The sequence below is a fragment of the Ranitomeya variabilis genome, chromosome 2 (genome assembly GCF_051348905.1).
Source record: "Ranitomeya variabilis isolate aRanVar5 chromosome 2, aRanVar5.hap1, whole genome shotgun sequence".
Classification (NCBI taxonomy): domain Eukaryota; kingdom Metazoa; phylum Chordata; class Amphibia; order Anura; family Dendrobatidae; genus Ranitomeya; species Ranitomeya variabilis.
In genome coordinates, this window is record NC_135233.1 from 391,390,972 (window position 1) to 391,407,913 (window position 16,942).

General features: G+C 46.1%; 1 long non-coding RNA gene across 1 annotated transcript in view; it reads right to left on the minus strand.

Annotated features, from left to right (window-relative positions):
- LOC143809505 (uncharacterized) overlaps positions 1-16,942 on the minus strand; it is a 35,060-nt gene that overhangs the window by 16,208 nt on the left and 1,910 nt on the right. Inside the window, exon 2 of the long non-coding RNA XR_013222296.1 lies at positions 10,140-10,271. This is a non-coding gene — a long non-coding RNA (uncharacterized LOC143809505). The remainder of the gene's footprint in view (positions 1-10,139; positions 10,272-16,942) is intronic.

The window sequence follows — 16,942 nt, forward strand, 5'->3', positions numbered from 1 at the left end:
ATGCTCCGTCAGTCTTTCAGTCCTTTATGCACAATATTTTCCGTGAATATCTGGATAAGTTTATGATTGTGTATTTGGATGATATTTTGGTGTTTTCTGATGACTGGGAGTCTCATGTTCTACAGGTCAGGAAGGTGTTTCAGGTTCTGCGGGCCAATTCTCTGTTTGTGAAGGGCTCAAAGTGTCTCTTCGGAGTCCAGAAGATTTCTTTTTTGGGGTACATTTTTTCTCCTTCTACTATTGAGATGGATCCCGTCAAGGTTCAGGCGATTTGTGACTGGACACAACCTACATCTGTTAAGAGCCTTCAGAAGTTCTTGGGATTTGCTAATTTTTATCGTCGGTTCATTGCTAATTTTTCCAGTATTGTTAAACCTTTGACTGATTTGACTAAAAAGGGTGCTGATGTTGCTGATTGGTCTCCTGCGGCCGTGGAGGCCTTTCAGGAACTTAAGCGCCGGTTTTCTTCTGCTCCTGTGTTGTGTCAACCAGATGTTTCACTTCCTTTTCAGGTTGAGGTTGATGCTTCCGAGATTGGAGCGGGGGCGGTTTTGTCACAGAGAAGTTCTAATGGCTCGGTGATGAAGCCATGTGCATTCTTCTCTAGAAAATTCTCGCCCGCCGAGCGCAATTATGATGTGGGTAATCGGGAGCTTTTGGCCATGAAGTGGGCATTTGAGGAGTGGCGTCATTGGCTTGAGGGTGCTAAACATCGTGTGGTGGTCTTGACTGATCACAAGAATCTCATTTACCTTGAGTCTGCCAGGCGTTTGAATCCTAGACAGGCTCGTTGGTCGTTGTTTTTTTCTCGTTTCAATTTCGTGGTTTCATACCTGCCAGGTTCAAAGAATGTGAAGGCAGATGCTCTTTCCAGGAGTTTTGTGCCTGACTCTCCTGGAGACTCTGGGCCTACTGGTATCCTTAGGGATGGGGTAATATTGTCCGCCGTATCCCCAGACTTGCGACGTGCATTGCAGGAGTTTCAGGTGGATAAACCGGATTGTTGTCCACCAGAAAGACTGTTTGTTCCGGATGATTGGACCAGTAGAGTCATCTCCGAGGTCCATTCTTCTGTGTTGGCTGGTCATCCTGGAATATTTGGTACTAGAGACTTGGTGGCCAGGTCTTTTTGGTGGCCTTCCTTGTCTAGGGATGTGCGTACCTTTGTGCAGTCTTGTGAAGTATGTGCTCGAGCTAAGCCTTGCTGTTCTCGGGCCAGTGGGTTGTTGTTATCCTTGCCCATCCCGAAGAGGCCTTGGACGCACATTTCCATGGATTTTATTTCTGATCTCCCGGTTTCACAGAAAATGTCCGTTATCTGGGTTGTGTGTGACCGCTTTTCTAAGATGGTTCATTTGGTGCCCTTGCCTAAGTTGCCTTCCTCCTCTGAGTTGGTCCCTTTATTTCTTCAGAACGTGGTTCGTTTGCATGGGATTCCGGAGAATATCGTTTCTGACAGGGGATCCCAGTTTGTGTCTAGATTTTGGCGGACGTTTTGTGCCAAGATGGGCATCGATTTGTCTTTCTCGTCTGCATTCCATTCTCAGACGAATGGCCAGACGGAGCGAACTAATCAGACCTTGGAAACTTATTTGAGGTGTTTTGTTTCTGCTGATCAAGATGACTGGGTTGCTTTTTTGCCACTGGCCGAATTTGCTCTTAATAATCGGGCTAGTTCTGCCACGTTGGTCTCTCCTTTTTTTTGTAATTCGGGGTTTCATCCTCGTTTTTCCTCTGGTCAGGTGGAGCCTTCGGATTGTCCTGGAGTGGACGTGGTGGTGGACAGGCTACATCAGATTTGGAATCAGGTGGTGGACAATTTGAAGTTATCTCAGGAGAAGACTCAGCAGTTTGCTAATCGCCGTCGCCGCGTGGGTCCCCGACTTCTTGTTGGGGATTTGGTGTGGTTGTCTTCTCGTTTTGTCCCTATGAAGGTCTCTTCTCCTAAGTTCAAGCCTCGGTTCATCGGTCCTTATAGGATCTCGGAGATTCTTAACCCTGTATCTTTTCGTTTGGATCTCCCAGCATCGTTTGCTATTCATAATGTGTTCCATCGGTCGTTGTTGCGGAGGTATGAGGTGCCCGTTGTTCCTTCGGTTGAGCCTCCTGCTCCGGTGCTGGTGGAGGGAGAATTGGAGTATGTTGTTGAGAAGATCTTGGATTCTCGTGTTTCCAGACGCAAACTCCAGTATTTGGTTAAGTGGAAGGGTTATGGTCAGGAGGATAATTCCTGGGTGGTCGCCTCCGATGTTCATGCGACTGATTTGGTCCGCGCCTTCCATAGAGCTCACCCTGATCGCCCTGGGGGTTCTCGTGAGGGTTCGGTGACCCCTCCTCAAGGGGGGGGTACTGTTGTGGATTCTGTTTGTGGGCTCCCTCTGGTGGTTACTGCTGGTATTGGGTGACTTTGGTGGGTTGCGGCCTTTGGTTTCCACCTGTCCATCAGAGGCTGGGTGTTTCCTATTTTACCTGGCCTTTCTGTCACTCCCTTGGCGGCTATCAATGTATTCAGATGTGCTCTGTTTGGTTCCTGCCTACCTGCTCCCAGATCTTTCAGGATAAGCTAAGTGCTGATTTTCAGTTGTTTGGTTTTTTGTCCAGCTTGCTTATTATGTCTCTATGCTAGCTGGTAGCTCTAGTGGACTGAGGTTCTCCCCATGTGCCATGAGTTGGCACATGGGTTCTTGTAATCTCAGGATGGTTTTTTTTGATTAGGGTTTTTTGCTGACCGCTCAGTCCCCTTTTGTATCGTTCTGCTTTCTAGTTTACAGCGGGCCTCAATTTGCTAAAACTATATATATCATCTCTATGTGTGTGCCTTCCTCTCATTTCACCGTCAATACATGTGGGGGGCAACTATATCTTTTTGGGGTTCATTCCTCTGGAGGCAAGTGAGGTCTTTATTTTCTCTGCAGTACTAGTTAGCTCTTAGGCTGGTGCGTGGCGTCTAGAACCAACGTAGGCACGCTCCCTGGCTATCTCTAGTTGCGTTTGTCAGGCGTAGGGCAGCGGTCAGCCCAGGTTCCATCACCCTAGAGCTCGTCCGTTATTTACTTGTACTTTGCTTGTCCTGTGCTATCCCTAGCCATTGGGATTCATGACAGTATAGCCGGCCCACAAAGTGTTAATTGTTTGGGCTGAAGCAGGAGAAAAAGAAGTGTTTAAGGGAAATTTTATTTTATTTTTTTCCCTTCAGAGTTTTGCTGCCTAGCCCTTAATTGCTGTCTAGCTGCTTCTTACCTCCTCTTAACCCTTGAATGGCTCTGATCTTAGCTGTGGATGTCCAGAGTTTGGCTTCCAGCCTGAGTAATCTCGCGGCAAAAGTTCAAAACATACAGGATTTTGTTGTTCACACTCCCATGTCTGAACCTAGAATTCCTATTCCAGAGTTCTTTTCTGGAGATAGATCTACCTTCCTGAATTTCAGGAACAATTGTAAATTGTTTCTTTCTTTAAAATCTCGCTCCTCTGGAGACCCTGCTCAACAGGTCAAGATTGTAATATCTTTCCTGCGGGGCGACCCTCAGAATTGGGCATTTGCATTGGCACCAGGGGATCCTGCGTTGCTCAGTGTGGATGCGTTTTTTCTGGCATTGGGATTGCTCTATGAGGAACCTAACCTGGAGATTCAGGCTGAAAAGGCTTTATTAGCCCTCTCTCAGGGGCATGATGAAGCGGAAATATATTGTCAAAAATTTCGGAGATGGTCGGTGCTTACTCAGTGGAATGAGTGCGCCCTGGCTGCAAACTTCAGAAATGGTCTTTCTGAGGCCATTAAGGATATTATGGTGGGGTTCCCTGCGCCTACAGGTCTGAATGAGTCTATGGCTATGGCCATTCAGATTGATCGGCGTTTACGGGAGCGCAAACCGTGCACCAGTTGGCGGTGTCTTCTGAACAGGCACCTGAGACTATGCAATGTGATAGAATTCAGTCCAGAAGTGAACGGCAAAGTTATAGGCGGAAAAATGGATTGTGTTTTTATTGTGGTGATTCAGCTCATGTTATATCAGCATGCTCTAGACGCACAAAAAGGGTTGATAAATCTTTTGCCATTGGTACTCTGCAGCCTAAGTTCATTTTGTCTGTGACTCTGATTTTTTCACTGTCTTCAATTTCCGTCGATGCCTATGTGGATTCGGGCGCTGCCCTGAGTCTTATGGATTGGTCGTTTGCTAAATGCTGCAGTTTTAGTCTGGAACCTCTGGAAGTTCCTATTCCTCTGAAGGGAATTGACTCTACACCATTGGCTATGAATAAGCCACAGTATTGGACACAAGTGACCATGCGCATGACTCCCGTTCATCAGGAGGTGATTCGCTTCCTTGTACTGTATAATTTACATGATGTACTAGTGCTTGGTCTGCCATGGTTACAAACTCATAATCCTGTCCTGGACTGGAAAACAATGTCTGTGTTAAGCTGGGGATGTCAGGGGGTTCATGATGATGCACCTCCGATTTCAATCGCTTCATCTACTCCTTCTGAGATCCCTGCGTTTTTGTCTGACTATAGGGATGTTTTTGAGGAGCCTAAGCTCAATTCGCTCCCTCCTCATTGAGATTGTGACTGTGCTATAGAATTGATTCCTGGCAGTAAGTTCCCTAAGGGTCGTTTATTTAATCTGTCACTGCCAGAGCATACTGCTATGCGGAATTATATTAAGGAGTCCTTGGAAAAGGGACATATTCGTCCATCTTCGTCCCCTCTGGGAGCAGGTTTTTTTTTCGTGGCAAAAAAAGATGGTTCCCTGAGGCCTTGTATAGATTATCGCCTTCTGAATAAGATTACAGTCAAATATCAGTATCCACTGCCATTATTGACTGATTTGTTTGCTCGCATTAAGGGGGCTAGGTGGTTCACTAAGATAGATCTTCGCGGTGCGTATAATCTGGTGCGGATAAAACAGGGTGATGAGTGGAAAACCGCATTTAATACGCCTGAGGGCCATTTTGAGTATTTGGTAATGCCTTTTGGACTCTCCAATGCTCCGTCAGTCTTTCAGTCCTTTATGCACAATATTTTCCGTGAATATCTGGATAAGTTTATGATTGTGTATTTGGATGATATTTTGGTGTTTTCTGATGACTGGGAGTCTCATGTTCTACAGGTCAGGAAGGTGTTTCAGGTTCTGCGGGCCAATTCTCTGTTTGTGAAGGGCTCAAAGTGTCTCTTCGGAGTCCAGAAGATTTCTTTTTTGGGGTACATTTTTTCTCCTTCTACTATTGAGATGGATCCCGTCAAGGTTCAGGCGATTTGTGACTGGACACAACCTACATCTGTTAAGAGCCTTCAGAAGTTCTTGGGATTTGCTAATTTTTATCGTCGGTTCATTGCTAATTTTTCCAGTATTGTTAAACCTTTGACTGATTTGACTAAAAAGGGTGCTGATGTTGCTGATTGGTCTCCTGCGGCCGTGGAGGCCTTTCAGGAACTTAAGCGCCGGTTTTCTTCTGCTCCTGTGTTGTGTCAACCAGATGTTTCACTTCCTTTTCAGGTTGAGGTTGATGCTTCCGAGATTGGAGCGGGGGCGGTTTTGTCACAGAGAAGTTCTAATGGCTCGGTGATGAAGCCATGTGCATTCTTCTCTAGAAAATTCTCGCCCGCCGAGCGCAATTATGATGTGGGTAATCGGGAGCTTTTGGCCATGAAGTGGGCATTTGAGGAGTGGCGTCATTGGCTTGAGGGTGCTAAACATCGTGTGGTGGTCTTGACTGATCACAAGAATCTCATTTACCTTGAGTCTGCCAGGCGTTTGAATCCTAGACAGGCTCGTTGGTCGTTGTTTTTTTCTCGTTTCAATTTCGTGGTTTCATACCTGCCAGGTTCAAAGAATGTGAAGGCAGATGCTCTTTCCAGGAGTTTTGTGCCTGACTCTCCTGGAGACTCTGGGCCTACTGGTATCCTTAGGGATGGGGTAATATTGTCCGCCGTATCCCCAGACTTGCGACGTGCATTGCAGGAGTTTCAGGTGGATAAACCGGATTGTTGTCCACCAGAAAGACTGTTTGTTCCGGATGATTGGACCAGTAGAGTCATCTCCGAGGTCCATTCTTCTGTGTTGGCTGGTCATCCTGGAATATTTGGTACTAGAGACTTGGTGGCCAGGTCTTTTTGGTGGCCTTCCTTGTCTAGGGATGTGCGTACCTTTGTGCAGTCTTGTGAAGTATGTGCTCGAGCTAAGCCTTGCTGTTCTCGGGCCAGTGGGTTGTTGTTATCCTTGCCCATCCCGAAGAGGCCTTGGACGCACATTTCCATGGATTTTATTTCTGATCTCCCGGTTTCACAGAAAATGTCCGTTATCTGGGTTGTGTGTGACCGCTTTTCTAAGATGGTTCATTTGGTGCCCTTGCCTAAGTTGCCTTCCTCCTCTGAGTTGGTCCCTTTATTTCTTCAGAACGTGGTTCGTTTGCATGGGATTCCGGAGAATATCGTTTCTGACAGGGGATCCCAGTTTGTGTCTAGATTTTGGCGGACGTTTTGTGCCAAGATGGGCATCGATTTGTCTTTCTCGTCTGCATTCCATTCTCAGACGAATGGCCAGACGGAGCGAACTAATCAGACCTTGGAAACTTATTTGAGGTGTTTTGTTTCTGCTGATCAAGATGACTGGGTTGCTTTTTTGCCACTGGCCGAATTTGCTCTTAATAATCGGGCTAGTTCTGCCACGTTGGTCTCTCCTTTTTTTTGTAATTCGGGGTTTCATCCTCGTTTTTCCTCTGGTCAGGTGGAGCCTTCGGATTGTCCTGGAGTGGACGTGGTGGTGGACAGGCTACATCAGATTTGGAATCAGGTGGTGGACAATTTGAAGTTATCTCAGGAGAAGACTCAGCAGTTTGCTAATCGCCGTCGCCGCGTGGGTCCCCGACTTCTTGTTGGGGATTTGGTGTGGTTGTCTTCTCGTTTTGTCCCTATGAAGGTCTCTTCTCCTAAGTTCAAGCCTCGGTTCATCGGTCCTTATAGGATCTCGGAGATTCTTAACCCTGTATCTTTTCGTTTGGATCTCCCAGCATCGTTTGCTATTCATAATGTGTTCCATCGGTCGTTGTTGCGGAGGTATGAGGTGCCCGTTGTTCCTTCGGTTGAGCCTCCTGCTCCGGTGCTGGTGGAGGGAGAATTGGAGTATGTTGTTGAGAAGATCTTGGATTCTCGTGTTTCCAGACGCAAACTCCAGTATTTGGTTAAGTGGAAGGGTTATGGTCAGGAGGATAATTCCTGGGTGGTCGCCTCCGATGTTCATGCGACTGATTTGGTCCGCGCCTTCCATAGAGCTCACCCTGATCGCCCTGGGGGTTCTCGTGAGGGTTCGGTGACCCCTCCTCAAGGGGGGGGTACTGTTGTGGATTCTGTTTGTGGGCTCCCTCTGGTGGTTACTGCTGGTATTGGGTGACTTTGGTGGGTTGCGGCCTTTGGTTTCCACCTGTCCATCAGAGGCTGGGTGTTTCCTATTTTACCTGGCCTTTCTGTCACTCCCTTGGCGGCTATCAATGTATTCAGATGTGCTCTGTTTGGTTCCTGCCTACCTGCTCCCAGATCTTTCAGGATAAGCTAAGTGCTGATTTTCAGTTGTTTGGTTTTTTGTCCAGCTTGCTTATTATGTCTCTATGCTAGCTGGTAGCTCTAGTGGACTGAGGTTCTCCCCATGTGCCATGAGTTGGCACATGGGTTCTTGTAATCTCAGGATGGTTTTTTTTTATTAGGGTTTTTTGCTGACCGCTCAGTCCCCTTTTGTATCGTTCTGCTTTCTAGTTTACAGCGGGCCTCAATTTGCTAAAACTATATATATCATCTCTATGTGTGTGCCTTCCTCTCATTTCACCGTCAATACATGTGGGGGGCAACTATATCTTTTTGGGGTTCATTCCTCTGGAGGCAAGTGAGGTCTTTATTTTCTCTGCAGTACTAGTTAGCTCTTAGGCTGGTGCGTGGCGTCTAGAACCAACGTAGGCACGCTCCCTGGCTATCTCTAGTTGCGTTTGTCAGGCGTAGGGCAGCGGTCAGCCCAGGTTCCATCACCCTAGAGCTCGTCCGTTATTTACTTGTACTTTGCTTGTCCTGTGCTATCCCTAGCCATTGGGATTCATGACAGGTCATTTTGCAGGGCTCTGGCAATGCTCCTCCTGTTCCTCCTTGCACAAAGGCTGAGGTAGCGGTCCTGCTGCTGGGTTCTTGCCCTCCTACGGCCCCCTCCACGTCTCCTGGTGTACTGGCCTGTCTCCTGGTAGTGCCTCCAGCCTCTGGACACTATGCTGACAGACACAGCAAACCTTCTTGTCACAGTTTGCATTGATGTGCCATCCTGGATGAGCTGCACTACCTGAGCCACTTGTGTGGGTTGTAGAGTCCGTCTCATGCTACTGCAGCGCCCCCACTGCCGCAGGGCCGAGGGGTACCCGGTACCGGGCCTCTGAGTCTCTGTTCTGGGGTTGTCACGGTGGCTAGACCCGGCCCGTGACCCTGCTGAGGGGCGCCCAATGAAAGGTGGTGATATGGTGTTGAGGTTATGGTGCGGTGTAGTGCCGGTTGCGGTCAATAACGAGGACACCAGGTTGCAGTCTCTTTACCTCTTTACTGAAGGCTTCTGAGTCCTCAATCCGGAATACGGTTAACCGGGCTGCGCAAGCCTGGTCGGTCCGATGGCACCTCCAGAGTTCCCTTTGCAGGTGGAAATCTGTGCCTACCTTCCTGCGCTTGTGTGTTGTGGTCCTCCCCTGCTGTGCTTACGGGATAGTCCCCACAACTGTTGTGTCTGTTTCTCGTGTTCCCTCACAACTCGATTCTGATGTTCTCCCTCTACGTCCCCCTGATCTTACGGTTAGGACGCACCCGTATGACGGGGAGGCTCGGAGCTCTTCCGGGACTCCAGCGTCGCCCCACTCCTGTTGTTACCCCCCTGTGTCTTCCTGGGTCTGGGTGAGACAGCCCGCCTGTAACTGACTGTCCTGCCGTAGGTTTGAAGTTTGGCTCTGAGCTCTATACTTCCTCTGCGTTCCGGCCACCGGTTATGCGCCTCAATAGGATGTTGCCTCGTCTTACAGCACGACTCCTACTGGTATTCTCCTTGTTGCTTTGATCTCGTTTCTCACTCAGCACAATATACCTCGCTTCTTGTCCTTTCTTGGGGTACCGCCGCTATATCGTGCAGGCGCGGTCCCCTAACGTTCTTCTCTGTTTGCTAGGCCTCTGTCAGGATCCCACCCCTGACAGGGACCCCTCTGAATCTTCCCCCTACAACACCCTCTGCCACAAGGTGTTGCCTGGTTCCAACCCAGTCAGCTTCTATCTAACTTCCTATGCAACCCCCAGTTTTACCAGATTGTGAGGAGTGGCCTAATAAATAGAACCCTTAGCTCCCCCTGGAGGCCAGACTGTGAAATGTATTGGTGTCTGTGATACCTGGTCAGATGAACTCCTTCAGTGCCATCAGACGTACCATAGCCCCCCTTAGTTGCGGAGCAACAGTACTGCAACGACCAGGACTCTGGGGCGCTGCACTACCACGAGTGTGAAAGTGCAACCAACATTCAAAAGTGACCAAACATCAGCCAGAAAGCATTGGTACCGAGATGTGGTCTGTGGTCCCCACCTGCAGAACCACTCCTTTATTGAGGGTGTCTTGATAATTGCCAATAATTTCCATCTGTTGTCTATTCCATTTGCACAACAGCAGGTGAAATTGATTGTCAATCAGTGTTGCTTCCTAAGTGGACAGTTTGATTTCACAGAAGTTTGATTTACTTGGAGTTATATTCTGTTGTGTAAGTGTTCCCTTTATTTTTTTGAGCAGTGTATATACAATATGTATAAACTGTATGCAGCTGGAGAAAGGAGGAAAACATTTTAAATGTTAGCTTATCAGGTTATTTCTGATCTTATTCTCTTTCTTTTCTGCCCTGAGTTATGATGTGAAGCAGCAGAACAGAGGGACATGGAGGGTTAATGTATCCTGTGAGCCCTGTAACAGATGACACCTGAGAATTGGGATTTTATTTACTCGCTCTCATCTGGATTTTGAACATATGTTTAGCACATAAATGCAAATCAGATGTTTCTCTTGCCAGGTATTAAAATAACAAAGAGAATTGATAATATTCTGCCTCTGTTCTGCCATACAGGGAACGTCAGAAGTGATTACTCACCTGAGCGGGGGAGGGGTCGTGACAGATGTATCGCAGGTATGTGCCCGTCAGACTGTCCGGACAGATATCGTTGCTGCACGATGTTGTTACACCGCCTGCGGCCTCATTGTCTGCACCTATAATAACAGTGATCTGCTCTAGGGTTAGGTCAGGCATTTTGTTACCCTGTGCAGATAATTACAATGTATCCTAATTAATCAGTGTAGTATTCATTGGTTGTCTGTTTTATTGAAAGGGTTAATGGTTACATTTCTGCACCCTGTACCTGGTGACCACTGTGTTACTATGAACCGCAACGTGCATTCCCACTGAAATCAACAGGAAGAGTAACCAGAAGGTATATGAATGAGTTTCTCATGAGGATTTACAGCTCCATCCAATTACAACCTAAGTAAGAAAATACCATTGTATGAGCATGAACAGAAAGGACACTATTGTAGGCGTTTACTATAGAATGAAGATATGGATGGACTCTTTTTACATCAGATGTCTCTGTTCTCAGAAAAGTAAGACATGGTGATCATGGGAGATTATAACTATTCAGATATTTGTTGGGAATCTCTCTCCAGCAAAAGTACTGGGTCCAGAAAATTCTTATCCTCTCTCGCTGATAACTTTATCTTTCAAAAGGTAGAAGAGAAAACAAGAGGATCTGCAATCTTGGACCTAATTCTTAACAACAAGGAGCACAGGGTTGGGGAAGTAAAGGTGTCCGGGAATTTAGGAGGCAGTGATCATGCGATCCTCAAATTTTGGAATACAAGAGGAGGAAGACCATCGAGGACTCAGACTTTAAGGTTGGACTTCAGAAAGGCAGATTTTAATGGACTCAGAAAGAGGGTAGGAAAGGTCCAATGGTTGGTAAAGGAGACAAAAGCAGCAAAAAAGGATTTGAGTGCTATGTTAAAAGCAAAAGAAAAGTCAACGGTGCTATAGGATTTTTACAGGATGAAGGGTGAAGTGATCAAAAATAATGTTGAGAAGTCCCAGAAGATTGGAGAAGGGCAAATGTTGTCCCTATCTTCAAAAAGGAAAGAAGACATAGCCAGGAAATTACAGGCCAATGAGCCTTACTTCTATACTAGGAAAGATCTGTGAACAAATTATTAAACAGCATGTATGTAAGTACTTGAATAAGAATACAGTAATTAACCAGAGCCAGCATGGGTTTGTAGCAACCAGACTAATCTAATTTCCTTACATGATGGAATCACTGACTGGGTGGATCAGGGAAATGCGGTAGATATAGTATATCTCGACTTCAGCAAAGCATTTGATAAAGTATCTCATACTATCTGTATTGAAAAACTACCAAGAATGGGATTGACAAGGCTACAGTTAGGTGGATTTATAACTGGCTCAGTGATCGTACTTAAAAGAGTGGTAATAAATGGTTGCACATCCAGTTGGATGAGTGTTTCCAGTGAGGACCACAAGGTTCTATCCTGGCCTCAGTGTTCAACATTTTTATAAATGATGTACACAAGGAAACTGAAGGTAAACTGATCTAAATTTTTCATACAATGCAAAGCTAGGAGGGATAGCTAACACTAGAAAGACAGAGAAAGGATTCAGAAGGATCTAGAGAAGCATCTACAAAGGGCAGCGACTAATTGAATGGCATTTAACAGGGAGAAATGCAGGATTCTACATCACGTGTGAAAAAGACTTGTGTATACTAATAGATCACAGACTGCACATGAGTCAGCAGTGTGATGCAGCAGCAAAAATGGCAAACACAGTTCTAGGATGTATTAAAAGGAATCTGTCACCTCTTTTTTCGCATATAAGATGTGGCCACAGCCATTATGGGCTTATCTATAGCATTCTGGAATGCATTCTGTAATGCTGTAGATAAGCCCCCGATGTAACCTGAAAGATAAGAAAAACAAGTTATATTATACTCACCCAGGGGCGGTCCAGGTCCGATGGGCATCACAGGTCCGGCGCCTCCCATCTTCATGCGATGATGTCATCCTCCTTGCTTCTGTTGCGGCTCCGGCGCTGGCGTACTGATTTGCCCTGCTGCAGTACGCAGGTGCCGGGCCTCTCTGACCTTTCCCGGCACCTGTACACTGCAGTACTTTGCTCTGTCCTCAACAGGGAGATAAAGTACGCCTGCGCCGGAGCTGCAGCGTTAATACAAGAAGAGGATGTCATCGCATGAATATGGGAGGTGCTGGACCCGGACCGTGAGACCCATCAGACCGGACCGTAGCGGGACCGCCCCTGGGTGAGTATAATCTAATTTGTTTTTCTTATCTTTACGGTTACATCGGGGGCTTATCTACAGCATTACAGAATGCTGTATATAAGCCCCTGATGGTGGTGGCCGCATCCTATATGTGAAAGATGGGGTGCAGAGTGAACATTAATGAGAAACAATGAACTTTTTTGAATTTACCAAATGGCTGCAATGAAACAAAGAGTGAGAAATGGAAAGGGGTCTGAATACTTTCCGTACCCACTGTATATAAGGCTGCACGATGGGTCAATGGTTAGCCCTGTACTATAAATAGGGCAGCATGGTGGCTCAGTGGTTAGCACTGTACTATATATACCGCCGCATGGTTGGTCAGTGATTAGTACTGTACTATATAATGGGAGCACGGGGGCTCAGTGGTTAGCACTGTACTGTATATAGGGCAGCACCGTGACTCAATAGTTAGTACTGTTGCTTTGCAGTGCTGGGGTCCTGAGTTCAAATTCCACCAAGGACAGCACCTGCAAGGAGTTTGTATGTTCTCCCCATGTTTGAGCGGGCTTCATCTCACCCTCCAAAGACTGATTGGGAATCTAGATTGTGAATTCTGATGGACAGTGATGATGTCTGTAAAGTTCTGTGGAATATGATGTGGCTTTGTAAGCATAATAAATAATGATCTACCAATTTTGCAGACTGATGGCAAAGCTAAGAATTATATGTGTGAGCCCTACATCTGTGTGTCTGTGTCCTGCATGACGCATAATATGAAGGCACGTCATCAGATAAGTCATCTTTAACCCCTTCCTGACATCCGACGTACTATCCCGTCGAGGTGGGGTGGGCCCCCATGACCGCCGACGGGATAGTACGTCATAGCCGATCGGCCGCGCTCACGGGGGGAGCGCGGCCGATCGCGGCCGGGTGTCGGCTGCATATCGCAGCTGACATCCGGCACTATGTGCCAGGAGCGGTCACGGACCGCTCCCGGCACATTAACCCCCGGCACACCGCGATCAAACATGATCGCGATGTGCCGGCGGTGCAGGGAAGCATCGCGCAGGGAGGGGGCTCCCTGCGGGCTTCCCTGAGCCCCCCGCAGCAACGCGATGTGATCGCGTTGCTGCGAGGGTCTTACCTCCCTCCCTGCCTGCTCCAGACCCGGATCCAAGATGGCCGCGGATCCGGGTCCTGCAGGGAGGGAGGTGGCTTCACAGAAGCCTGCTCAGAGCAGGCACTGTGAAGCAGCCTGCACCTCTCGCAGATCGGTGATCTGTCAGAGTGCTATGCAAACTGACAGATCACCGATCTGTATTGTCCCCCCCTGGGGCAAAGTAAAAAAGTATATAAAAAAATTTCCAAATGTGTAAAAAAAAATAAAAAAAAATATTCCAAAATAATGAAAAAAAAAATATATATATTATTCCCATAAATACATTTCTTTATCTAAATAAAAAAAAAAAACAATAAAAGTACACATGTTTAGTATCGCCGCGTCCGTAACGACCCCACCTATAAAACTGCCCCACTAGTTAACCCCTTCAGTAAACACCGTAAGAAAAAAAAAAAAAAAACGAGGCAAAAAACAACGCTTTATTACCATACCGCCGAACAAAAAGTGGAATAACACGCGATCAAAAAGACATATATAAATAACCATGGTACCGCTGAAAACGTCATCTTGTCCCGCAAAAAACAAGCCGCAATACAGCATCATCAGCAAAAAAATAAAAAAGTTATAGTCCTGAGAATAAAGCGATACCAAAATAATTATTTTTTCTATAAAATAGTTTTTATCGTATAAAAGCGCCAAAACATAAAAAAATGATATAAATGAGATATCGCTGTAATCGTACTGACCCGAAGAATAAAACTGCTTTATCAATTTTACCAAACGCGGAACGGTATAAACGCCTCTCCCAAAAGAAATTCAGGAATTGCTGGTTTTTGGTCATTCTGCCTCACAAAAATCGGAATAAAAAGCGATCAAAAACGGTCACGTGTCCGAAAATGTTACCAATAAAAACGTCAACTCGTCCCGCAAAAAACAAGACCTCACATGACTCTGTGGAGCAAAATGTGGAAAAATTATAGCTCTCAAAATGTGGAGACGCAAAAACTTTTTTGCTATAAAAAGCGTCGCTGGTTTCACACTTGCGTTTTTGTCTGCAGCGTTTTTTGCACAAAAAAACGCATGCGTTTTTTCCCTATATTTAACATTGAAAACGCATGCGGTTTTTTTGTACACGTTTGGTCGCGTTTTCAAACGCATGCGGTTTTTTTCTGCATGCGTTAATTTTCAGAAATACAACCTGCAGTATTTTCTTGCGTTTTTAAGCACATGCGTTTGTTTGCGTTAAAAACGCATGCATTTTTATCGAAAAAAAACCAGAAAACACACTGAAAAGCCACCCACCACCATCATTGTGATAAAGGGATCCAAACCCTAACCCTAACTCTACCCCTAACCTCACCCCTAACCGTTTAATGAACATTTTCTGACAGTCATAGTGCCACGTATTTCAGTGCCACGTATTTCAGTGCCACGTATTTCAGTGCCACGTATTTCAGTGCCACGTATTTCAGTGCCACGTATTTCAGTGCCACGTATTTCAGTGCCACGTATTTCAGTCACGTTTAGGGTTAGGGGTAGGGTTAGGGTTAGGGCTAGGTTTGGAGGTAAAGTTAGGGTTGGGGCTAAAGTTAGGGTTGGGGCTAAAGTTAGGGTTAGGGTTTGGATTACATTTACGTTTGGATTAGGGTTGGGATTAGAATTATGGGTGTGTCAGGGCTAGGGGTGTGGTTAGGGTTACCGTTGGGATTAGGGTTAGGGGTGTGTTTGGGTTAGGGTTTCAGGTAGAATTGGGGAGTTTCCACTGTCCAGGCACATCAGGGGCTCTCCAAGCGCGACATGGCGTCCAATCTCAATTCCAGCCAATTCTGCGTTGAAAAAGTAAAACAGTGCTCCTTCCCTTCCGAGCTCTCCCGTGCGCCCAAAAAGGGGTTTACCCCAACATATGTGTTATCAGCGTACTCGGGACAAATTGAACAACAACTTCTGGGGTCCAAGCTCTCTTGTTATCCTTAGGAAAATAAAAATTTGGGGGGCTAAAAATCATTTTTGTGGGAAAAAAAAGATGTTTTATTTTCACGGCTCTGCGTTATAAACTGTAGTGAAACACTTGGGGGTTCAAAGTTCTCACAACACATCTAGATAAGTTCCTTGGGAGGTCTAGTTTCCAATATGGGGTCACTTGTGGGGGGTTTGTACTGTTTGGGTACATCAGGGGCTCTGCAAATGCAACGTGACGCCTGCAGACCAATCCATTTAAGGCTGCATTCCAAATGGTGCTCCTTCCCTTCCGAGCTCTGTCATGCACCCAAACAGTGGTTCCCCCCCACATATGGGGTATCAGCGTACTCAGGACAAATTGGACAACAACTTTTGGGGTCCAATTTATCCTGTTACCCTTGTGAAAATACAAAACTGGGGGCTAAAAAATCATTTTTGTGAAAAAAAAAAAGAATTTTTATTTTCACGGATTTGCGCTATAAACTTTAGTGAAACACTTGGGGGTTCAAAGTTCTCAAAGCACATCTAGATAAGTTCCTTGGGAGGTCTAGTTTCCAATATGGGGTCACTTGTGGGGGGTTTGTACTGTTTGGGTACATCAGGGGCTCTGCAAATGCAACGTGACGGCTGCTGACCAATCCATTTAAATCTGCATTCCAAATGGCGCTCCTTCCCTTCCGAGCTCTGTCATGCGCCCAAACAGTGGTTCCCCCCACATATGGGGTATCAGCGTACTCAGGACAAATTGGAAAACAAATTTTGGGGTCCAATTTATTCTGTTACCCTTGTAAAAATACAAAGCTGGGGGCTAAAAAATCATTTTTGAGAAAAAAAAAAAAAATTATTTTCACGGCTCTGCGTTATAATCTGTAGTGAAACACTTGGGGGTTCAAAGCTCTCAAAACACATCTAGATAAGTTCCTTAGGGGGTCTACTTTCCAAAATGGTGTCACTTGTAGGGAGTTTCAATGTTTAGGCACATCAGGGGCTCTCCAAACGCAACATGGCGTCCCATCTCAATTCCAGTCAATTTTGCATTGAAAAGTCAAATGGCGCTCCTTCCCTTCCAAGCTCTGCCATGCGCCCAAACAATGGTTTACACCCACATATGGGGTATCAGCGTACTCAGGACAAATTGCACAACATTTTTTGGGGTCCAATTTCTTCTCTTACCCTTGGGAAAATAAAAAATTGGGGGCGAAAAGATCATTTGTGTGAAAAAATATGATTTTTTATTTTTACGGCTCTGCATTATAAACTTCTGTGAAGCACTTGGTGGGTCAAAGTGCTCACCACACATCTAGATAAGTTCCTTAGGGGGTCTACTTTCCAAAATGGTGTCACTTGTAGGGAGTTTCAATGTTTAGGCACATCAGGGGCTCTCCAAACGCAACATGGCGTCCCATCTCAATTCCAGTCAATTTTGCATTGAAAAGTCAAATGGCGCTCCTTCCCTTCCAAGCTCTGCCATGCGCCCAAACAATGGTTTACACCCACATATGGGGTATCAGCGTACTCAGGACAAAT